Here is a 25,060-nt window from a genome sequence, read left to right as displayed (position 1 = left end):
AGGTCGTTGCCAGGAGTTAAGAGTAGGGGAAATGGAGAGGGTTGGTGAAAGGGTACAAATGTTCAGTTGTAAATTGAGTAAGTTTTGGGAACCTAATATTCAATGTGATGACTGGAGTTAATAATACTCTATACTTGAAATTTGTTAGGAGAGTAGATATTCACATACATGAAGGTGAGTATGTGAGGTTTTAGATGTATTAATGTACTTGATAGTGGTGATCATTTCACAATGTATGTGTAATTAAATCATCGCATTGTACACCTTAAGTATCTGTTTATTCTTGGGTCAATAATCATCAATCTCAGTGGCTAGAAAGATAATAAGAGCCAACCGTCCATTGTCAGGCTCATTGCAACCAAGTTATCATAGGATTCCTCTCTGTTTATATGACACATCTTAAATATTATGACAAAATCCATGCATGTGTTTACCATGAAATTTCCTCTTCATTGGTACACAGGAATACAATATTTTCTGGCTTTCCTTGAGTTTTGTTGCAACCTGAAGTAGACACTGTTTTTGCCCTGCTCATTCCCTCGGCTCTCTTTAACTAGTCTGTGTGTGCATGCTGCAGCTTTGACATACCTTGCTGCTAACGGCTGACACTTTGAACTTCAGACCTTTGCTTTGGGCACTGGTGCTGCCTCACCTGCAAGATGTGGAATGCCCATGACTTTCACATCTCTTTTTACGTTACCACATCCAGTGGCACAGCCCATCATAAATGACTCAAGTGCTCTCATACTTGGCTTTCTTCTTCCTCTCATCCATTACTGATTTGGGGGGAGATCGAATCCTAAATAAATAACTTGGATTTAAATCATTGGCTTAGGATCTGCTTCTCAGAGAAACCAACCTAAAAATAGTTACTGAGTTCTGATGAATGAAACTGTAAAAGGCAATACATCACTTCTAATCCGAGATACCTAAAAGTGAATGTGCCTCTTCTATTTTTCTCCTTTGACAAGTTTGGAGGCCATGTTTTGAACGCATCCTGTATTCTTGAGTCATGGTTTGGTGGAGCTTTGTTTCTGAGAACTTCTTTCTCTCTCAGACTTTTATGACTGATAAATAAACCTTGATTATGCAGCTACTGAACCATCAAGGTGGTTCTTTTAAGTTAATGCAACATAGCCTATCCTATCCTGACTAATAAAGCCCTTTTATTGCTTTTATATATTAATATCTTCCTCCTTCCACTAGATTTGGAGAAGAATGCGTGACTTGTATATCTTTATATAGTATTTAATGCCTAGGCATAATAAATGTATATAGAATGTATACATTTATATATTTAAATATTAACAGATATTATTCTATAAATGTATATAGAATGTATACATTTATATATTTAGATATTAACAGATATATATATATATATATATATATATATATATATATATATATAATCTGTATATATAGAACAGTGGCTGAATGGTTGGATGGGTTAATGCTCAAATGAATTAATGAAAAGTAAGTAGCAGGAATATTCCCACAATCCAGGTAGATTGACTCCGGTGTCAGAAGTAATAGCTCATATACCTTAGCAAAGTCTGTTACCATGTAAAAATAACCTCATAAAGTCTCATAGTTTTAGGATAAAATCAATACTTAGATCCTTAGAAATATACTGCCAATTCAAAATAGTTGAGTTAGAAAGTCTTATGAGAAGCTGACCAGATTTGTTTTTCAGATACTATACTATTTTCTTGGCCTCTGATCTTGGGGAAGTGTTGGCACATGGCTCCAGTTCCTGCTTCTTAGATTTGCTTCCTGAATGGAGAAACCCTGGGCACTGTTTTCCTTTGTTCGGGTGGTTAATTATGTTTCAGGGTGGTACTCACAGGGCAGAACACTTTTATAGCTACTTGCTTCAATCTGGCCTCTCTGCCAATCCTTGTTCCACTTGTGGTCAGTGAACCCAAACTCTGGAGAGGTTACTTTCCCACCCAAACTGCCCACCCAGGCTGGGAGCTTGCATTTAGCATTCACTTTCCCTGTCAATTTCATCTTTTTCCATTTGCTTTTACTCTCCTCTGGTTCTCATCGAGTTGAACCCAGCATGGTTTTCCCTTAGTTAACTGCTGTGTTGTTCTAGGCATTAATATCATTGTCAGCACAGTTGTGTGAACAAGTTTTATTGGTTATTTTGGGCTTTTTCTGCCAGTAGGAAGACTAAGTCTATAATAGCAATCAAATGCCTCAGAGAACTATTTATTCCATATTTGTCACTTGCCAATTCCATGGAAGAGGATTTCTACTTCCTATTTGGAATAGTACTATTTCTGATTTTACAAATTAGTAGAACATGAATGAAAAGCATAGAAGAGAAAATAAATTCCACCTATAATCCCATAACTCAAAAATAAACACAACTCAAATTTTGATATAATTTTCAGCCTTTTTTATTCCTTAGCATTTATGAATTATTAATATATATATAAACAGATGTACACATACCCATACTTTTTTCTTCAAAATTGAGATTGTAGCACATAAGCAATTTTAATTTAACATCATTGCAAGAATTTCCAAAGTCCTTAATTTATTGTTACATGATATGATTTCTAATGACTACAGCAATTTCTTATATGAATGATTCACCTTATATGTAAACCATTCACTTTCTCATGCACATACAGAATGTTTGTCACTTTTTGCCCTTATGGATATTTTCAGATTAACTGTTTATATATATGTCAACATGTGCATGTAAAATTATTTACTTAAGATCATTTTCTAGAATTGTGTTCTCTGGGCAAACATGTACAAAAGCTTTTAGGTCTCTTTACTAAAGCAGATTTCTTTCCTACAATGTTTTGACAATATATTTCATACCTTAAATAGCAGGAATCATTATTGTTCATAACCTTCATAAAACATATTAAAATTATATGTCTTTGTGGATGTAATTTGCATTTCTTTGAATAATATATGATTTGTATACTCAGGTCTCAGATTCAGTATCTCCTGTAGATTACTCATATGTTCTTTTTCTTTCTCTTTTCTTCCAAATTGTTGTTGTTTTCTCTTTGTTTGATCTCTTATTTTTCATATTAGAGGCTTTCCTAAAATGCTTGAGAATTATGGTTTCTTTACTGTTTTTAAGAGTGAAGAGCCTGCAAATCTTGTTATAAGCTCTGTGTGGGTATGATGCCTATTGATCCCGAGATTCATAGAAAGATTGCTAGACCAGGCCATTTGCTGGGACTCCCTTTGTGTCAGTCTCTTTACTCTTGTCTTGGTGTGATTAGATTTCCCATGAAAGTTCTCACTGTACAGGTTGCAGGTGTTCCTCTGGTCTCCTTGGGTTGTTGCTGCTGCTGCTGCTGCTGCTGCTGCTGCTGTTGTTGTTGTTGTTATAGCACACCTGCCCTAAATTTTCTTGATGTCCCTCAGTCCAGAGATCCTCTCTTTCAAGTCCAGAGAGCGGGCCCTTAGACATCCCATAGGGCAAGGGACAGGCAGACACAGGGCAGAGTGGGAGAGGGAATCTAGACAGATGTCTGTTCTCATCCAACCTTCAATTTCCCAACCACCTCCCTCTCTCCAAAAGCTACCTGTGGACATTAATTCCTGAGTCTTTTGAAGATTCTATACTGAACTCTAGGACAAAGCACTCACTTATATGCTTTCCAGGCCATAAAGTCCTGTTTCTATTATTTCTATTCCTATTTTCTCCACCCTTTGCACTTATGTCTACTAAAATCGTGTCTTTTTAAAAAATGTTTTTATTTATTTTTGAAGGAGAGAGAGAGAGAGCAAGCAAGCGAGTGAGGGGCAGAGAGAGAGGGAGACACAGAGTCCGAAGCAGGCCCTCGGCTCTGAGTTGTCAGCACTGAGCCCCATGCAGGGTTCGAACTCATGAACCACGGGCATGACCTGAGCTGAAATTGGATGCTCAACCAACTGAGCCACCCAGGTGCCCCTAAAATACTGTCTTTATGATGCAACAGCGGGGTTTCAGGAGACAGAAGTATTGGATGTCCAAAGCCATCTTTGTAGTTAGGCATCTGTCTTATCTATAACACATATGATAAATTATTTTTTAAAATGCAAATGGGAAATTTCATAATTTAAGTGGTTGAACTTATTAACATTAATCATCATAAGCAATATGACTAGACCTACTTTAGTAATTGTTTTATACATTCTCTTTATACTACCTTCCTATGTCTCTTATTTTGTCCTTTGCTTTCTTTTCTTTCATTTAAAAAATCTATGACAGGGGCGCCTGGGTGGCGCAGTCGATTAAGCGTACGACTTCAGCCAGGTCACGATCTCGCGGTCTGTGAGTTCGAGCCCCGCGTCAGGCTCTGGGCTGTTGGCTCGGAGCCTGGAGCCTGTTTCCGATTCTGTGTCTCCCTGTCTCTCTGCCCCTCCCCCGTTCATGCTCTGTCTCTCTCTGTCCCAAAAATAAATAAAAACGTTGAAAAAAATTTTTTTTTAAAAAATAAAAAATCTATGACAATCTCTAGACACTTTATTCTACATATTATTATAAAATCAAAACACATTAACAACTCAGTTTAACCTTTTTTAGGTAAATTTGAAAGTGGAGAATGTTTTAATCTTTATTCCCTGTCTTTGAATATGCAGTTTGTAAGTACATTAAAAACTGGGATTGTGAGTAACTTGTTCTGTGAGTTTTCCGCAAGACAAGCAAATGTTTCTAATAAATTTTAATTTGATAAATGAGTGATGTCTTGCAGTACAAGTAGTACATGATGCCGAATGTCACATGATCACAACTCAGTCAATAGTTCTTAAAATCCTCTTTGATATACAAGTGCTTTGGATTGCAAATGTGTTTCCAGAATGAGTTACGCTTGCAAACCAAGGTTTTACTGTATAGATATAAATGATGAAGATTGTTTGAAGTATAAATATTACTGAAGCATAGTTGACTTACAGTGTTACATTAGTTTCAAGTGTACTATATGGTGATTGTACAACTCTCTATATTATGCTCTGCTCATCACAAATGTAGCTACTATTTGTCACCAACAACACTATTACAATACCATTGACTTCATTCTGTGTGCTGTACCTTTTATCCCCATGAATTATTCATTCCATAATTGGGATCCCATATTTCCCACTCGTCTTCACCCATTTTTCCCATTCTCCTACCACCCCACCCCTCCTCAGCAACCATTAGTTCTCTGTATTTAAGAGTCTGTGTTTTTGTTAGTTGGTTGTTTTTTGTTTTGTTTTTAAGATTACACATATAAGTAAAATCATATGGCATTTGTCTCTCCCTGTCTGATTTATTTCACTTAGCATAATACCTGCTATGTCCATCCATATTGTCACATATAGCAAGATCTCATTCTTTTTATGACTAATAGTACTGTGTGTGTGTGTGTGTGTGTGTGTGTGTGACTTTTAACAATTAACTGTACTAATATTTTTACAAACATTGTTTAGATTTAATTTTAATTGTTTTTTGGGGCTTACATGTGATTTCTTATTATACAGTTTTCTACTTCTTGAGTTTTCCCTTTGATTCACCTCTAGATCAACTAATAATCCTTTAAGCACCTCTTTCAAGAATGCTGTTGTGTTTTCCGAATTTTGCAAAAGTGAAACTGTTTGGTGGTTGTACCCAATGATTTAGCTCAGTGTAGGATTTGAGGCTACTAATTTTTACCTGGAAAATTCTGTTGATGTTCTTTAGTTTTATGATGGTATTCAAATATTATAGATGTCCCTTTATTTCATAAGCTTTGAGGTAAAAATAAAACTTTATTTTCTATATCTCTTTTTGAATTCTGACTCTCAATTCCCATTCCTTAGAACAAGTGGAAAGTTTAGTTCTTCTTGAAATACCCATTTTATACTTGTTCCATATACTTACACATTGTGTGTAGCAGGGAGGGAGGCTTAGGGAATTACACATGTCTTGGTTTGCCAAGAACTGAGAGTTTTCCTAGACAGAACTTTATGTGCTAAAACTGCAGAAGTCCTAGGTAACCTGGGACATGTTGGTCATTCTAGACATAGACCATGGTCTTTGATTCCTGTGGTTTACTTTTCTGATGACTATTGTAGAAAGTTGATAGGCTCTTCAAGTTCACTTGTTCTCTTTTGCTTACCATAAATGCTTGGCAGACTGTTCTGCAAACCTTCCAGGTGTGTGTGCTTAAATGAATAACACAGCTCTTCATTCATTCATTCATCCATATTATTTTTTTAAGATTTGGTCAGCTCCACAGAGGAACTGCTCAAGAACAAATTGTGGTTCCCTCTATCTCTTATTCATACTCTTGGGGCATATCTTCCCAGTGTAGGGATAATCCTTTTCCCTTTGTGGTTAGAAATTTATGTCCATGAAACTCAGGAAACTTTGGTTTTATCAAGAAATCCTCTAGGTTCTCCTAAGAGCTTAAAAATTGGGGGAAAATGCCCACAAAGACTTCTGGTTCCTTCCTCTTTTCCACCTTTCTCATGTCTTTCCTGTAAGGACTCCATGTAGAGCTGTTTACCTGTTTGACAGGGAAAGAAGAAAAGAAATTAGAATCTTGAAATGGCATCCAGCCCTGTAGCTTTGAAAACACCAGTTCTCTACCAAATTTTATCCTCCATGAGAAGCCTGTTCTATTTATCTTCAAAACATTGGGATTTTTTTCTTTAGATTTTAAAAATATTTTTAATCAGCATATTAGAAGCCCTTTTGAGTTGCAATTTTAGATTTCTTGTCAACCCAGCAAAAAAATTACCAATTAATCAGCTGACCAAGCTATGATTTAGCATATGTTCCAAAGCACAAGGAGCCCATGTAAGTGTCATCCCTGATCTTTACGATCCTTTGGTCATAATAGATTATTTTTTTGGAACTTATTGGAACACCATGTGATTGATTTTGGTATTTTCAAACACTGTATAAAATGAATAGATAAATAGCATGGAATTTATTTTTCTGTAATCACTGGCCGGATACCCTTCTCTGCCTTATGGTATGCCCTTACTGTACACAGAACTTCAGACTATTCTGTATCTCTAGAAAAAGTCAAGCAGCTTGACTGTTTCTCAGGAATAGTTAAACTGAAGTTAATGATAGAGACTTTTCTTTCTTTCTTTTTTTCGAATTTTCTTTAACAATAGAAAATCAGCCCCCTGTAAGTAGTCCTAGGAAGTTTCCCTCAACTGCTCTTCCTCACAAATCTGCCTATATGCCTGTTCTAATGCCCACCAGGGGAAACAGTCCTGTTAAGAAAGAATAACAAATGTTCCTTGGCAGAGTTGAAGATGCTGGTCACATAATGTTGCCTTTCCTCCTTTATACTTCATCTGGGAGGATTGATGGGTACTGTTTAGTTGAGGAATAAATGCTAAAAGTTTGCGTAGAAGACCTATCTATCTAAGTTGCTTCTGAGGGTAATTGAATAACCCACAGTCTTCACCATTCTCACAGAATTTATTGATCTCTACCCCAAAGCACCAGGAATATTGTGACCAATAAGAGTGTTAATGTTTTGGTGATAGATTTTGACTGCATCTGTCAGCCCATCTAGTTTCCTGAGTGACAATATCTAATATAACCATGCCAATATTGTGACTTTAGCTCTATTATTTTCAGTTTTGCAACTACATTCAATGTACATTTGTATCTAAGTTTATATTCATCAATACCTGCTAAGTGGGTTTTTTTTTGTTGTTGTTTCTCATCATCCCTGTGGTTTCATGTTGAGTATTAAAGTATTTTGCTAATCACAATGTGAGATATGTATCTAGGAATTAATTTGTATGCCTTCCCTTTTGCAAATGATGTGTTATTTGCCTTTCTTTCACTTTTTTTTTTTTTTGGCTTTGACTGGTTCCATTAGATTTTATTTACATTTATCTTAACAGACTTCTGCAGTTAATCAAATAAATTCACCAATAAACCCTGGATGACTGTTAAAACGATTAAATAAGCTTTTTCAGCCACGTTGCAGCTCTCTAGTCATTATACTCTTTGCCTGAATGTATTTATAAATAAATGCCTGCATCACAGCTAGCCAATTGTCAGTGGGTATTCAGGGAGAAAATGATTAAAGGGGAACTGTTTCATGTCATGTGTTTTTACTGGAAATTGTTTAGTATGGCTTCTGTTTGGTAGCTCCTTTTTGAATCCAGAATTATAGTATTAAGACTAAAGGAATCATTAAAAATTCACATAGATACAACTCATATCACTAACCTTCTACAGTATATAATTCTTCATTTTTCTCTTTGTTTATAATGGATTGATAATAGGGACATTATCACCCTTTTTACTTTTGGGAAAATAGATCCAATGGGGCTACTTAAATTGTCTAAAGTACTTTAAGAGTAAATTATTCTGACTCAAGTTTCAGTGTTCTTTCACTTTACTATAAGCTCCCAAACTATTTTGATGATAATACATTCAGGTGTTCAAAGTCCTCTTAAGCCTCCCATTTACACTTTCCATATTGGTGGGGGAAAGAGTAACATTTGTGATAAAAACAAAATTCCAGTGTCTAAACAAAATTTTTTCAGGGTAGTTTAAAAACAGAATTTATTAAAAAGCAAGAAAAGCAACTGTAAAATATATCCAACCCAAGACTAACACAGATAAGATGCTCTGCTTTCTTAAAAACTGCAAAATTTCCAATGATGTATGTGAGTACTGCTCAATAGCAGCTCAATGGTACTGCTAAATATTGTCTGGGATCCAGACTTCAGAGCAGAAAAAAAAAACACTGTAAGTACCCGGGATGCATCAATTTTTGTTTATAAATATTACATTTAGTTAAGCACAATAACTTACTTAAAAAGTGATCCTCAGTTATACATAGATATATACTTGTTTGGAATTGACTACCACTGAGTCATAATAACAGAAGAAGAAACTTGCATTTTGGACCATTTCCATCCATCGAGGTTAGTTCTTTCTGCCCAACAGGAAGTCACAGCTGATACCATGAAAGATCACTACAAGATGGTTTTCACACAATTTTAAAACTATGAATTTCCTTTGAAGGAAGGTATCTAACCAAACTTATGCCACTTGGCCTAATGCCAATTTATATATTGGGATTTAATGAAGGATTTAAAAAAAATAAAATGATTTAAAAAGAGCATTGAATCTAGTACCTCTAATATATTTTAACATCATGAAACATGTAGAAAATCATTATCTTTAATCAGCACACATTATCTGGAAGTGATGTTGGGGTCTTCGTGAAGCTTGATGACAAACACTATGATATTTTCTGTATTTTATTGAATAGTAATAAAAACATGGAGGCGCAATGTCTTTTAGACATGTTTTCATGTTTTCAAAAGTTGTAATGAGTAACTTAAACTTAACAAGTGAATGTAACTTTTTGTATCAGTTTTAATGCTTGAAATGGCCACAGGCAATAATTTCAACTGATCGGCTTTTTAAGTGTCTGTGAAACTGATTTAAACTGACAAATGCAGTCATAACCCATGAATACGCCATGGCACGTTGGTTGTACCATGGTACACTACTTCATGTTTCCTGGCTTCTGATTGGTATACTTTTAGAGTATTGTCTACCCTGTAATACTTTGCCCTTGAATAAAGATAATAGGCAGAGCAGACCATAGAGAGTCTTAAAGGGAACTTACAGGTCTGTTACAACCCTCAGTGCAGTTTTTCGGTCCTGTGTATGTTTGGGGTTTTTTTTCTTTTGTTTTTTTCCCCATTTGCACCATATTTTTCCTTGGTTCTGGCATTTCAAAAGTATTTACAAACATTTGTTGAACATTTAGTTTGTGTTACAAATTCATCTCAGTGTTTCCTGTATAAAGTAATTATCATAAACCTATGTAAGATACATGGTATTATTATTCCATTGACACTGAAAGGAAACTAACGAACAGTGGGTCCAAGATTACAAACTCAGGCACAGTGGCTCAGCATGTACTCTCAACCACAGTCTCTCAGACTGCTGCTCTCCTGCTTGAAGCTTTCCAAGGGACCAGAAACTAGTTCACTTGGAGTGCTACCCCTTCTTTTTTTTTTTTACCCACTTCTTATGTTTAAACCTACTTTTCCTCATGTTGAGCTGCTACCTGATTCCTAATAATCACCAAAATGTGGTTCTCCCTATTACACAATGCAAAATGATTCCTCACTAAGATTGCTGAATTTAGTGCTGCCCTTGGGATATTTGGAGATAACTCTTCAAATGCCAGTTTTCTCTTATCCAGCGTTAGTATGCCCCCTTGTTATTTCTCTTGGAATGTCATTGAGGCCCTTCACCTCTCTAGCAGTTCTCCAGGCAGAAATAGTCCTCTTAAGGTATGATACCAAGACTTTAGGCTAGAGTTTCTGGGATGCTTTTACTATTGTATAACAAAGACATACATGAGTTCTACTATTCATAAACCTAAACTTCCACTGGTGAAAAATCAGATTAGTGTTTTGGCAGCCTTGTTACAGGGTGACACAAATTTTATATGGATAGGAAGGAAGGACCACAATACTTACTTAGGGTCTTGTGATGTGCAGGGGTTTTATGTTATCACTCCCCATTAAGGGAGTCAGTAATGGAATGTCAGGATTGCGGAGTTACTCCTTGTGAGTTCTGTCCTTTAGCCCTGCTCCCTTACAAATGAACCTACCCTTTCAAGTATTCCCTTGCAAACAGCAGTGACATATGGCATCAACTGTGCAAGTGAGAGAAATAGTGTGGTCACAGTGGGAGGCGATCAGCCAAAACAAATTGGAGGAGAGATGAGAGATTGTGAGACTGAAGGCTCTTGTTTGAACTTGGAGTTGAATGAGACCTGCCTGGGACAAAACTAGCACATGAGACAAATTAAGGAAATAAAATATTTGGAAATGTACTCTTGGAATAATAGGAGACTTCGAGGTCTGGATTTTACCCAGGGCCTGGAATTGGTGGTTCTTTGGTCTGAATGAAACATTCAGTCATTAAAAACTGAACAAATATAGTTAAGTCATGTTTAGAAGGAGAGTTTGACTCACTCTTCAACTCCTAATTCTCTGAAAACAGTATACAATTTTCTAACAATGTGATTTTAATGGTATTGAAGTGAGATTTTATTTTCCAAGTTTTAAGCCATTCTTGACAATTAAACTGAGGGTAGCCATAAACAATCTATGAAGAAAATGCCCATGTTGGGTCAGAAAATCTTAAATTGTGCCCTTGCCCTGACATTAGATATTTTATCTCTCTGTTTTAATTTCTTACTGTGTAAATTGGAATTAATCTACTTATTTCACAGAATTAAATGTGATGTTCAACAGGAAAATCTTTTGTGAAGCACAACCTACTATTTAAATGTCATTTATTATCATCAATATTTATAACACTATCCATATTTCTTAAATATTCTTTCTGATGTATGAAGTTCTTCAATTTTGTAAAGCAGTCGTTAAATTGGGAATCTCTTAAAAACACTCATTATTCTTATGCTAAAGATTGGTGGCCAACCACCAAGTCCTTGCTTCTCTTCTTCCACAGCAATAGAATCCGTAGTTGGTAAAGCTCCCAGACTTCCTTAGGGTTAGATGTGGCCAGATGTCTTAGTTTATGTGAGTGAAAGTGACATGTGCCACCTCAGGACAATTTCTCAATACTAGGCAGTGCTTCCTGAGTTTTTCTTTTTTACTGCTAACAAGTTCTAACCTGGACATACTGACATATCACACATGAAATAGACACCTTAGAGGATGGTGGGAAAAATATACATATGAAACCTGGCTTTCTGGGTCACCCTTTGGACCATACCTGCCTGATACCCTGGAAGTCCCACCTTTAACTATTTTGGTTAGAGAAATAAACTATAGTTTTTAAGCTACTGAATTTTTGATGTCTGTTTGATACAAGAGTTTACTGCCAGTGAAAGAACTATTAAAAATTATATCCATGGTGTTTTGAGATATTTTCATGTTTTCTCTATGATCCCAAGGCTGCCAAATGCTAGGGAGGAAATGAGGAAATATTCTAAATAATAAAGACTCTCAAATGGGCAGCATGGAATGAATAGCATTGATAACCTACCACTGAATAAATGATAAGAAGTTTGATTTTTTTAATATTGAGATAATTTTATACTTGTAAAATAATTGCAGACGCAGTGCATAGGGTTCCATTTACTTTCACCCAGCTTCCTCTTATATTAACATTTTATGTGACTACAAAACATTTATCAAAAACTAAGACATGAACGTTGGTACAATATTATTAACCAAAGTGCAAGTCTGATTCACATTTTACCAGTTCTTTCATCACTGTTCTTTCTCTGTTCCACATCTAATCCAGAATTCCATGTTGCACTGACATGCCAATGTAGTCTCCTCTCATCTCTGAGTCCTCTGTCTTTTCTTGTCTTTTATGACCTTGACACATTTGAGGTGTGCTGTTCAACTATTTTGTACAAGGTCCTTCAACTTGGGTTTGTCCACTGTTTTCTCATAATTAGATTGAAGTCATAAATTAATGAAAAGATTATCACAGAAGTGATGTGTCCTTCTCAGTACATAGTATCAGGGGGTCCATGGAGTCAATATATATGACTGGTAATGTTAACCATAATTCCTTGACTGTGGTAGTGTCTGCTAAAGTTTTTCATTCTAAATTTACTTTTTTCCCCCTATTGTAATTACTAAATTCTGTGCAGGCATAATATCCAAATATCCTCTTTCAGCTAAAACTTTCACCCACCCATTTTAGTATCCATCTGTGGATTTTGTCTGTGGCAAGTTTTACTATAGCATTCTAATGGTAGTTTTCTATTTTCTCTTAGTACTTTCAAATTTGTTCATTAACATTCTTTATGTATTTTAGGCAGATATCTAGGAGTGGGATTGCTTGGCTATAGAGGTATATGCTGAATTTCAAAGAAACTGTCAAACTCTTTTCCTGTTTGGAAATGGCTGAGGCATTTTGTGATCCTGACAGCAGTGTCTGAGAGTTTAACAGCATGCTGACCAATTTTTGGTATTGCTAATTGTTTTAATGTTAGACATTCTCATAGATGTGTAATGGTGTTTTTCTGTGGCTTTAATTTGTGTGTCCCTGATGACTAATGATCTTGAACATTTTTTTCCTTTTATTAGAGAGAGAGGTGGGGGTGCTGGGGTGCGGCAGAGAGAGGGAGAGCGCTCTGTAAGGGGCTGGAACTTGTGAATCCTGGGATCATGACCTGAGCTGAAATTAAGAGTCTGAGGCTTAACTGACTGAGCCATCCAGGTGCTCTGGACATCTTTTCATATGCTTATTCCTACTCTAGCTTCAAAATCTGTTCCTTAAAAATAAGTTAGTAAAGGGGCGCCTGGGTGGCTCAGTCAGCTAAGCAACTGACTCTTGATTTTAGCTCAGGTTCATGAGTTTGAGCCCTGCTTTGGGCTCTGAGCTGATATTGTGGAGCTTGCTTGGAATTCTCTCTCTCCTCTTTTTCTGTCTCTCCCCCCACTCACACACTTTATCTCTCTCTTAAAATAAATAAATAAATTTTTAAAAATTAAACTTAAAAAAATGAGTTAGAGACTTAAAAAAAAATCATACCCTGCAGAAACTGAACTAATGGAGAATTCACAAAGACATTGTTAAACTAAACTTGAAATAAGTGTTACTTACTCAAGAGAAAGAAATGTCAAAATCAGAACTAAGGAAGATGGTAGAACTCTTCAGTTTTTACATTCCTCAGTGACCTGAGAGAGTTCCTAACAAATCCCATCTAGGCTTGCTTACTATTAGTACAAGAACAACGTATGAATATAAGTATATAAGTAAACTTAGTGTGTGTTGTGGACACAATGGTCATATAATGATAGAATATGGAATCTGAAAGAGATCTAGATACTTGGACCATCTTTTTCTATTTAACCAGATGCTAGTGATAATCTGGACCATAATAAAACGTCTCTTGCCTAGTTCTTAGTGTTGTGTGTTTTTTGTTTCCCTCCTAATTTTTACATAGCTTTTATCTCCATATTTGGTGTTTCCCCCATACCTACCTAGGCAAGTCTTTTTTTTTTTTAATGTTTATTTAGTTTTGAGAGACAGAAACAGAGAGCGAGGGGCAGAAAGAATGGGAGACAGAGAATCCCAAGCAGGTTCCACACCGCCAGCTCTGAGCCGGATGTGAGGTTCAAACTAAAGAACTGTGAGATCATGACCTGAGCCAAAACCAAGAGTCAAGATGCTAAGCCAACTGGCTATCCCTTCCTAGGCAATTCTTAAGCCTTATCACCTGGAAGAGTAACTGATCCTGAAATGTCCTTGGGGCCTTTATTAACTATGGGGAGGATGCAATAATCCAGGAGAGAGCACAGGGTCCTTTGACTTACTCAGAGAGTGCCAGTCAGCATCTGAGACCATAAACAGCTTTCATTTATTCATCTAGTAAATATCTACCAAGCATCTGTGTCAGGCCCTAAACTAGGCACTCAGATGACCATAGTAAATAAAATAAAGGTCTTTTCCTGCTCCTAGTGACCTTTACATTTAATTTATTAATGTGTGTGTGTGTGTGTGTGTGTGTGTGTGTATGGAGGTGTGTGTATATATATATATATATATATATATATATATATATATATATATATACACATACACACAGAGAGAGAGAGAGAGAAAGATATTTCTTTTTAAGAATGTGTTAGTGTTTCTCAGCCCAGGTACATACCCGTGGCAAAGGTGCATGTTGGATGACACAACTATGACAGGTTTCTTTAAGGAAAAAGAGGTAATAATCATTTTAGATGCTTACTTCCTGAGTGAACAGATGCGCATATTTTCAGCAAATTGTTGAGATACTTCCTGTTGTAAAGCAGTTCTTAAAGACTTGGAAGAGTTATTTGCTTACATCAGATTTTAGGAAGTAATTCATAGAAGAACAATTCAAATACAAGGCTTAATATTGTTCCTCAAGCTACACCCTCTCTCCCTTCTTGCAGAAAAACACTGCCCAGACTTCCTATTAAATACAATCTTTTCCTAAAAGAAGGTGAGTGGTATCAATTTTGAAACAATGGAATGCCATCTGGGATGGTCGTTTATAGAAGAGAAGCTAAAAATGAAAATTACCATTAGGGAAACTGAACATACAGAAAATGAAGAGTATTTCGTTAGATTCTAACAAACTACTTATAATCTTATTCAAAACATAAAATCTTATTCAAAACTTTTGAAATGAAAATCTAAGCAGAACAGAGTAATACACAGATAAATATTCTCTAAAGTATATACGCATATATACCTATACATGTATATATGTATATTATACATATTTATCACACATATCATTATATAACATATAAATGAAGTATATGTATTTTTATATACACATACCATATGTATATTTATATCATATATATAAACAGGATATATTTATGGAATGTTTCTGAATCTTCAAACATGATTTTGTATAAGGGACATAGAAATTTACAAATAAAGAAGAAAATAATTTTAAACACTTTAAGATAATTCAACATTAATTTTGAAAAGGTTATTCAACTGCTATCTTTTTGTGCACTTTTAATAAAATATAGTTTTCAACTTGCTGAAATTTCTGGTCACTATTGTGAATGCTTATGACTTACATTTTTAATATTTCCTTCAAAGTTCTATGCTTAAATCATAAAAATATTTTTAAATTACTCATGGAAAATAATTTACTGGAAATATGTTAGCTGAAAGACATGGAAGTCTGGATGAATCTCACATATACTACAAACAACTGTGTGGCCATGTGTATTCAAACTCTGGCAGTCATCTTTGTATGCACTGAAATATGAATATTCATCCTTTGTGTTTCACTGTGATATGTGTGACAGTATTATATGCCACCTTGACCTCTGACCATCACCAGAGATTAGAAGGATGTTATGTTGAGTGGCAATAGATTGAATTTCATAGCACACCTTCTTGTGACAAGAAACCATGACCCCCCTGAGATGTAATGAGTGAGAGAGTTTTGTGTTTGGAAGTGTCAGGAAATAGGGAGAACTACCTCAGGACATGCAGGTCAAAGTTTGAGGGAAAATATGTCTAAAAAATAAGAAGAGTAGAAGTATGGGTAAAATAAATATGGAAACAGAAATCATGTGAATAACACCCATTTTAGAAGTTGCTTCACACATACACTCTGATGTAGCCACTTTTTAATCTCTATGGAAACTTCATATAAAATGATTCAGTGAAAAGTTGGAGATTTTAGGCAAAGTTAAAAGTATAGGTACAACTGAGATTCCATGAAAACATGTTGCTAAGAAATTTACTGCTATTAACCACTTTCTGCTGTATTCTGGAGGAATGCTTTCCATTCTATATTAGTTATTTACATACCTTTTCTAAAATATTCTTTTTTTCTAGTTTTATAATCATTCTAATTACTGGCTTGTCTTTTTAATATTCTTACAAAAATTCAATAAATAATCATTGAGTTCCAAGAATATTTCTTCAAGAAAAGTAAATATAATGCTGAGCTCTCTAAGGTATAAGAATTTTTTTTACATCATCATAAAAATTATCACTTAGAAATGATTTTATGGATCTTCTCTGTATTAATTTATCAGATTTTGGTATATCCCCCAAATAATTCATGTTGCATCTGCTACAGGATCATTATATTTGGTTGCTGGGAGGACATACTTTCCATTATCAAAGTGGACTAAATGCAGTCTCTAAAAAAGTACAGAAAGCTTTCTCTTGCCTAATTATTTTCTTCTGTATTACTTCAGTGACTTGTTCTCATGGATAATTCACATTTTTTGTTCAAATTTTACTTGTTTAGCAGGATAGAGATTAACCTTTATATTTGGTTAATATTCATTCCATATTTTATTTCATAATGTTTATTAATAATGCTTAATTTTTGCTTAGACACTTGCTACAGAGAAGAGTGGATGTGCCACATTTGTCAATTTTTGTAAGTTTATAAATGTTTAAATTTTACTTTAAGCAGAAATTACAGAAAGATCAAGGTAATCTGAATTATGTTGTCCTCACTTCTCTGCTTCCTTGACTATGGGGGAGCAAAATTCTCCATTTGATGGACATGGGTATGACCAGGCAACATCAGCCATGGAAACATCAACTGCCATGGGAACAGATGTAGAGAAAATCTGTAATTTAAGATATTAAGTAAACTTGAAGAAGATAATTCAAGTCATACATGTTTTCCCTAAAATATCAGTTTTTTAAACTATTCTTTGCCAGCTGTGATTCTTTGAGCTATCACTAAGTCACCTTGATTTATTTTATGTACATAATACCTTTGAAGGTAGTAAGAGTCATGCCTTGTTTCTTCTCCCTTTCCATCAATTTCCTTATTAATTGTTTTCTCTTTTCTGGCACCAATTTTTGCAACTGCTAATCTCATTTAAACTTTTCTTTTTTAAGTGCTTCTAAGGCTCTAAAAAGAAGCTCTCAGATGCTACAATGAAGTTCAGGAAAGGACTAGAATGCAGCAACTAGATTTGCCTGTTCAAGGTAGGCCAAAGGCATCTAGGCCAAGTCCCAGTTTGATTGCAGGGGATACAAAATGAAAAGGGCTCTCTGGCTTTGAGAATTTTACACACACTCATAAAAAAATAATACATTATATTTCCATATTACCTTAATAATTCTGAAAATTAGTAATTTTCAACTTTTTTGGAAGTGGGACGTAGAATAGATGATGTTAAAATGCATCACACTGCTATGGGAATATACAGAGTCACAAGTATTTCTATTCTACTAGTTACTAGTTGTAATTCCAAGGCGTTGGTTGTTACCAGAGAGGCTCTAACAGATTGGTGACTAGATACTGTGGAAGTCAACAATTCTTGCTGATACATTTCAAGTATTAGGACTAGACTCTGGTCTGTGAAGAAACACGGTTAATGTAAATAGGACCAAACATTCTTGGTGGAACTGAAGTATCAGGCCAGTATTGAGAAAGGAGGAGGACTGAAACACAGCCAAATAAACCATGCACCCACCTACCAAAAAGTGCTATAGAGGTCAAGGACTTGGTCTTAAACCTAAGACAGGAATTTTGAATTTAGAACTATAATTTATGGTCAGAAAGGATCTAGTAAACCCCAGTGATGTGAAAACAGGTCATGGTTTAGACTTCCTCTTAACTAAAGGCTGGACTTGCTGAGGACTTCAGGGACAATCGACACTGTATGTATGTATGTGTGTGTGTGTGTGTGTGTGTGTGTGTATATATATATATATATATATATATATATATATATACACACTGTATTCTTAAATGCCATCCAGGAAATGCTCAGATCATCCAAAAAAATTCCAGGATAGCCCTGTAAAGGAGTGATTAATATTATTCTCTCCTAAATCATGGGTAATTTAACGTAGAGAAGAAAAAATGCATTATTTGTCATGCTTTATCCTGTGTTTGAGCAACACTGAGCAACTATATCAACCCCCTCTCAAATTAATTGATTTCTTGTTTACTGATATATTGATGGAGAAATTAAAAGAAGTATTATTTACATGTTATTAAGCTAACATATATAGCCAAATTAATTACTTGTGGGTAACACTTGAGAAATTCTCTCCATCCCATTCCTGCTATAGAACTATAAGCTATGGGGGCACCTGGTGGTTTAGTGAGTTAAACATCCTACTGTTGATTTCAGCTCAAGTTATGATGTTACAGTTCATGAGTTCAAGCCCCACATTGGACTCCAAGCTGGGAGTGGGGAGCCTGCTTGGAATTCTCTCTCTCTCTCTCTCTCTCTCTCTCTCTCTCTCTCTCCCTCTCCCTCTCTTCCTCTACCCCTCCCCTGCCCCTCTCTCTCTCAAATAAATAAATAAACTTCAAAAAAAGAACTATAAGCTATGAGGAATAAGGAAAGGAAGGATATTTTCAACTTGATGCCTACAGGGAAGCCAGCATATCATGAAACTGAATCATGGTGCAAGGAGACAATCTGCACATCGCTTTTCTCTACTTAATTTCAAATGTTTGTCACAAAACAACGCCCAACCAGCACCATATAACTCCCTGTTAACTGTCAGTAAGATAAGGCTAAAAGGTTTCTACCTCTGATTTCTCCCCCAGAAAGAGTACCATTCTAATTTCATGACTCCTGGTTTACATTCAGTATATAAGCATTTGAATATCATTCTTGTTTTATGTGTATATTTGAATAACTCCTTACATTGACATACTTTCAAGAAAAATCTTCTTTCGAAATCTGAACAAGATGTTCAAAAATGCAAAACTGGTTTTCAGTAAACCAAGTTAAACTTAAAAGTGATGCTGTGTGGAAAAGAGCAACAAAATGTTTCCTAGCGGTTATGTACGATTGTTTTATTAGGTTTGATAAGACTAAACAGTCCAAAGATTTGACAGTCCTGACACCTGGCATATGAAAGATGGAATTCCTGAATGGAAATTATTCTTATTGAACTTCTCTGAAGAGTTTGGCTGGAAAGAAGTATCTTTTCCAACGCCAGTACATTCTCGGCGCTCCTTCAACTGGCTGAAAAATGAGGTACTGAATTCTTTGCTTAATAGGAAATCTACTGTTGTTTTAATACATTTTTTTGGAAACCTTTTTTTTTTAAATTTCTGTCATCACATTTCCTTTGTGGAAATAAATATGACACCATATGGGAAAAAATGTTATAGCTCCATATGTATAGAATAATATTCTGAATTTAAAGATGAACTAGCTCTAACCTCCATTTAATGATCAGAAAAATGTTGAAAATAAATACCCATACAGTTTATATGCTTCATGATTGCTATGCAAAACACCAAGGTAATATGGCTACTCTGTACTTGGCTGTGTTTAGGTAAAATCAGAAGTGTTTATAACATGAATAATAAGGTATTTTTATGCGGCTACATTATTTATCTTACTGGTTCTACTGTGTGATGCACAACAGACTCGTACAGACTTGTACTGTAGTTCAGATAGTCATATACAATATAGCTCAAAGAAGTGATTCCTATTCTTTCACCTATGACTTAAAAAAATGTAATACAGAAAACCAAATAAAAAGAGGTTCATAAATCACAACAGTATAGATGTTGAAAAGGAAAAGTGGGTGTTTTTTTGTTTTTGGCCTGTCCGTTTATCACATGAATTTTTAAGTTATGAAACATATAAAGAATAGCTTCATAATTGAAAACAAAAAAGGAGAATATGGATTAATTGAACAAAAAAAATAAAGGATTCTGCAGAATTTAGAGCTATCCATTTAGAGCTATTAGAGGAAGCTATCCATTTTGGAAGGTCTAAGACACAAAATTATTTTGTCATTCTGGAATACTTTCTCTTTCCGGCCCAAGGCTCAATCATAGGAGGCACTATAGAACCAATACTTGGGGTAGAGAGCTAACAGGTATATTGAAACATTTGCCTCTTTAACCCATGAAGTATGTTCCATGAGTCCAATATGGTAATAGGTGATGGACCAGAATTCATGAGTCCCCAAAACAATGAGCTGAGGGAAATTCTAACCTAGAGGTGACTAACATGTCATATCAAAACAACTCTACTGGCAGAGAATGCTCTTCCTCCTGAAATACCCATTTTATCTTTGATCCAAACATGATGTTCCTTTATGTTTTGCTCATTTTTCTCTGATCATAGAGAAGCATTTATCTCCTATTTGTCTCATGTCTCCTGTTTCATATGGTAGTTTCAAATAGGTAAAGATAGTCAAGTTCCTCAGCCTATGAGTCCAATGGAACCCTGTATTCTCCAGATAAAACATTCTCAGCTCTTGACGTCATTTTTTAAATGTGAATTCTTGTCATGTTTGTTCCCCATCTTATTCCACATCTTTAAATGAGTTCATAAGTTGTCCGCACCAATACATTTTAAAATGTGTCAATCAAGATACTCCAAATGCACTCCGATTTCTATAGAGGATCAGAACACTATCACTATCTCACTTATATTAGCTGTTATTGGAAACTAACATTTGTCCTCCAAATTTACAGTGAAACACTTTCCTCCCATATTGCCAGTCTCATCAACAGAATTACCTTCTTGCCATTAACGAACTCTCTCTGTATATATATATAGGGGCAAATTCTATGACAACCTAAACCAATAAGACATGAGAAAAATAATTTTGAATTGGACTAGATGAATGTTCCTCATGTTTGAGGGAGGTTAGTGCCATGATTAGTTATCCATTTGGCAGTTGAAATGTTTCTTTCCTTTTCCTTGCCATGATTTATGTATAAGACAGCAAAAATAATACTCTCATCTATGATAGAGTTCTTTCTCCACATGAGCTTTTCTGCTTGCCAGCTTTCAACTTTACATTTTATCTGAAGTCTCAAGTAACTGACAGCATAGTCATTTTTTATATGCTTTTCCATTCCAATACTTGTTTCAATTCCACACTTCTGTTAAGAGGCAGGTATCACGCTTCAGTTCTGAGCCCCCAGGCAAGTGTTTCAGAATTGTCCTTACCTTCCTCTTTTGTGAATTGAGAAATAAATGGCTCACCAGTGGTAAAGAGGTTCTTCTTTTGTGATTCTTCATTGCATTGTTTATACTTTGGCGCATAAATAAGGCTCAGATATAATCACTTGATATCAGATATTAGAGAAAGAAGAGGAAAAGAAAGGGGAAAAAAACCCCAAAACCTTAAGGATGATGATGTCAGAGTATCTCTGGGAATAGCCACAGATTGGTAATTGTGATTATTGGTTTTGTTATATTCATCCTCAATAAGTTTTTAAATTTACTTTTGAGAGCACAGTATGTCCAAGGAATGTCACTGTAGTGCCAAAGATTTACCATTCTTTGAAGATGCTGTCAGAGCTTTCGGATACGTTGAATATTAGGATAAGGATGTTTTTAAACTCTCAGTCTCCTGGCTCCTTTTGTAGGCTCCAGACTACAGCTGATCTAGGCTAGAGATTTATGTTTAAGCAAGTGAAGAGTTCTAATTAAAATCTTGTTCTGGACATGTTAATAACTGAAATAAGACAGTGTTTGTGATAAAATGATCAATTACATACAGATGAGCAGAAAATCAAGGGGCCTGTTGAAGTTTTGTCCAAAAATGGGGAAGAGGTGTTCTATTGAATAACATTTGAAGGGGCTGTAGGAAACAAAAGTAAAGTTGCATTTTGCTGAGTTACTAATTCATGATTCTTGCTACTTTGGAGGGTTGGCAAGACCTCAAAAGGTAATAGTTTTAAGACACTCCTAAGAAGACCAGATTGTGGGCAAATTTGGGCAAAATGCCCTCTAGCAAGTCTGGTGAGGTCTTACCCTCAGGAGACCGTTCCCACATGATCAATGTTTATTGACCAATGGAAAACAAAATCCAAAAACTCAGGAGGCCCTCTTCAAATGTTCTTGATTATAAACAGTCCTTGGGACTTGGGGAGCTATAATATGAGAGATCAAATTACTCACCAGAGGCTCCAAGTCAGATGTATTTTGATTTAGAAATATGTTTTGATACCTAAAGTTTATGATTTTATTAAAAAGAAATTATACACTCTTCATTCTAAAAGGTTTGTGGAGGGATTCTGGGGTGTCTCAGTCTGTTAAGTCTCCAACTCTTGATTTCAGCCCAGGTCATGATCTCACAGTTCGTGAGTTCGAGCCCTGCATCAGGTTCTGTGCTGACCATGTAGAGCCGTGCAGAGCCTGCTCTGTACCTCTGGGTCTGTTCCTCCCCCACTTATGTGCGTTCTCTCTCTCTCTCTCTCTCTCTCTCTCTCTCTCTCTGTCTCTCTCTCTCTCCAAATAAATAAACTCTAAAAAAAACTTGTGGAATAGAAGGAAATGCATGGCAGTAGTTGAGTCAGGACACACTGGGTCAAAGGTCTTTGGATGGGCATGTGTCAGCTGTGGGGAAGTTCTGTCGGTGATGTCTAAAGACAAGTCATAAACAGCCTGGGCTTTCTGTGCATTGCTCTATCTCCATGGCTGCTAGGATGCATGGCCCTGTCTGCTGTGTAGTTATACAGAGCACAAATGCTGCATGGGCATTTTAGATTTCTGATCTTGATTCACTTTCCTCTCTGGCCAATTCTCTGTGAGTGGTTATTTTTTTATCCTTAATAGTCAGAGTTTTGTGCCTCTAGAAATATACTACAATTTTATGGCTCTTTCCGATGAGTGAATTTTTCAGCAACCATATGGTGTGGCTGGCTCTGACTCTGTCCAACTCTAATGACCTTCAGAATCTGTGCAGCAGCTTGTTCATTCCGATCTTTCTTAAGCCTTGCTGTATGGATTGCAGTCTTTGATAAGTCAAGTTGTTGAGTTATCATTCTCTTCCAGAAGGTTTAAATAAGAGAGTTTGAAAGTCATCCTTGGGTTGAGCTTTATTTTTGCACAGTTTGCTCTCTCCTTTGCCATAGGCATAATAAATCTAAGGCATGCTTTGTCATTTTCTTTTTGAATATTTTAGAAAATACTTATTTCTCAAGCCCTTTCATGAGAAGTGCCTAAGATAGTATTACTGTCCCTTCTCACTTGTATGTATTAGAATATTTTCTACCATGATCTCAGTTTATACTTATTGAACCTCATTGAAATGCACTTTTTTCCTTTTTTTCTTTATTTTTAACATAATTTATTGTCAGATTGGCTTACCTACAATACCCAGTGTTCATCCCAGCATGTGCCCTCTTCAATGTCCATCACCCACTTTCCTCTCTCCCTCATGCCCCCATCACTACTTGCTTACTCTTGCAATTATTTCAGAGTTTAAAACAGTAAAATATTAGGTAGTGTCATCAGTTTCTTTTCTAAAGTAAAACTCTTATTTTTATCCACATAATAATCACTTTAATTAATATTTACTGTATGATTAGCATAGCATATAGTATGAAGAAATTTAATGTGTAGAATGAAACACTACTGTTAGTAATAATAATATTAAATATATTTTTAAAAGGTAAAATTTGTTGAGTGGGTCCTACTTGCAAGGCACTATGGCAGAATTTTACATGTCAGATATCAATTAATTCTCATGCATATATGAATGGATTATAGAAAAATGAGATGTGGGAAAATTTGTTCTTTACACACGGGGCAATAATAAATGTCACGTGGACAATACACAACAAATTCAAAGTTAGGCAGCTGGATTTCTTGAAATTATCCTGACTTTCTGGACAAGATAGAGAGAGATGATTAAAATAAAATATTTCTGGGATGCTTGGCTGGCTCAGTTGGTACAGCATGTGACTCTTGATCTTGGGGTTGTGAGTTCAAGCCTCATGTTGGGTTTAGAGATTACTTAAAAACAAAATCTTTAAAAAAAAGAATAAAATAAATATTTCTGGTGAGAATAGAGTTTAGCTCATGAAAGGCCTAGTAAGTCTGTCAAATAAAACGGGACTTTATCTTAGGGTAATGTAGATCAGGAAGGACAGTTAAGTAAGGGGTGACATAATTGGCTGCAGTTTGAGAAAGCTCTATCTGGTAATTGGTGAACTGGAGGCAGGAGAGGTGAGAAATAGTTAAACCTCATTCCCAAGTTTCTGACTTGTGTTGCTTGAGTGAATGGGATATTTATATGACAGTGCAGGAGGAGTGAGGAAGATAATGTACTCAGGTTTGAAAACGTGGAGTGGCACTGAGGGGAATAGGGGATAGAGTAGAGTTTGGCCCTCAGATAGAGATTTGTGCTAGTTCTGGATGGAGTAGAACTGAATGGGGTTCTCCTTTGAGCATTATAAAGCACTGAGATGAGAGAGGCAGGGACTCAGGAGAATTCCTACACAGGCATCCCAGAAGACAGGGAGTTGGCAGAGTTGCCTGACAACCATTTTGAACAGTGATGTGAGGAATACCAAAACAAGCAGGTGTCGTGAAAGCCAAGAAAGGCATTTCAAGAGACAGGACGACTGTCGTACATTTTTGAAAAAAGCTTTGTAATCTGATGATTGAAAAGATTCTGTTGGTTTTATTACCAATGAGATTGTTGGCAGTGTTGGCATGAGTAACTTCAGTGGAATGATGGATTCCACAAAGCAAGCTGAGTTTGACTGGGGAAACAACTGGGAGGTGAAGAAGCAGAAATAGTAATGTAACAAGTCTTTAAGAAGGTTGTCTGTGAAGTGCAGGAGCAAGGATACGTGCTGGCCTAAAGAGA

General features: G+C 35.7%; 1 long non-coding RNA gene across 2 annotated transcripts in view; it reads left to right on the top strand.

Moving 5' to 3' along the window:
- Nucleotides 1-25,060, top strand: part of LOC122487952 — a 54,178-nt gene that overhangs the window by 10,804 nt on the left and 18,314 nt on the right. For both annotated transcript variants that reach the window (XR_006298517.1, XR_006298516.1), the window contains exon 5: nt 19,288-19,464. This is a non-coding gene — a long non-coding RNA (uncharacterized LOC122487952). The remainder of the gene's footprint in view (nt 1-19,287; nt 19,465-25,060) is intronic.

Source organism: Prionailurus bengalensis, chromosome A2, assembly GCF_016509475.1.
Source record: "Prionailurus bengalensis isolate Pbe53 chromosome A2, Fcat_Pben_1.1_paternal_pri, whole genome shotgun sequence".
In the NCBI taxonomy this organism is placed as follows: domain Eukaryota; kingdom Metazoa; phylum Chordata; class Mammalia; order Carnivora; family Felidae; genus Prionailurus; species Prionailurus bengalensis.
Note: the sequence above shows the minus strand (reverse complement) of the source record. Positions and strands in the feature narration are given on the sequence as shown.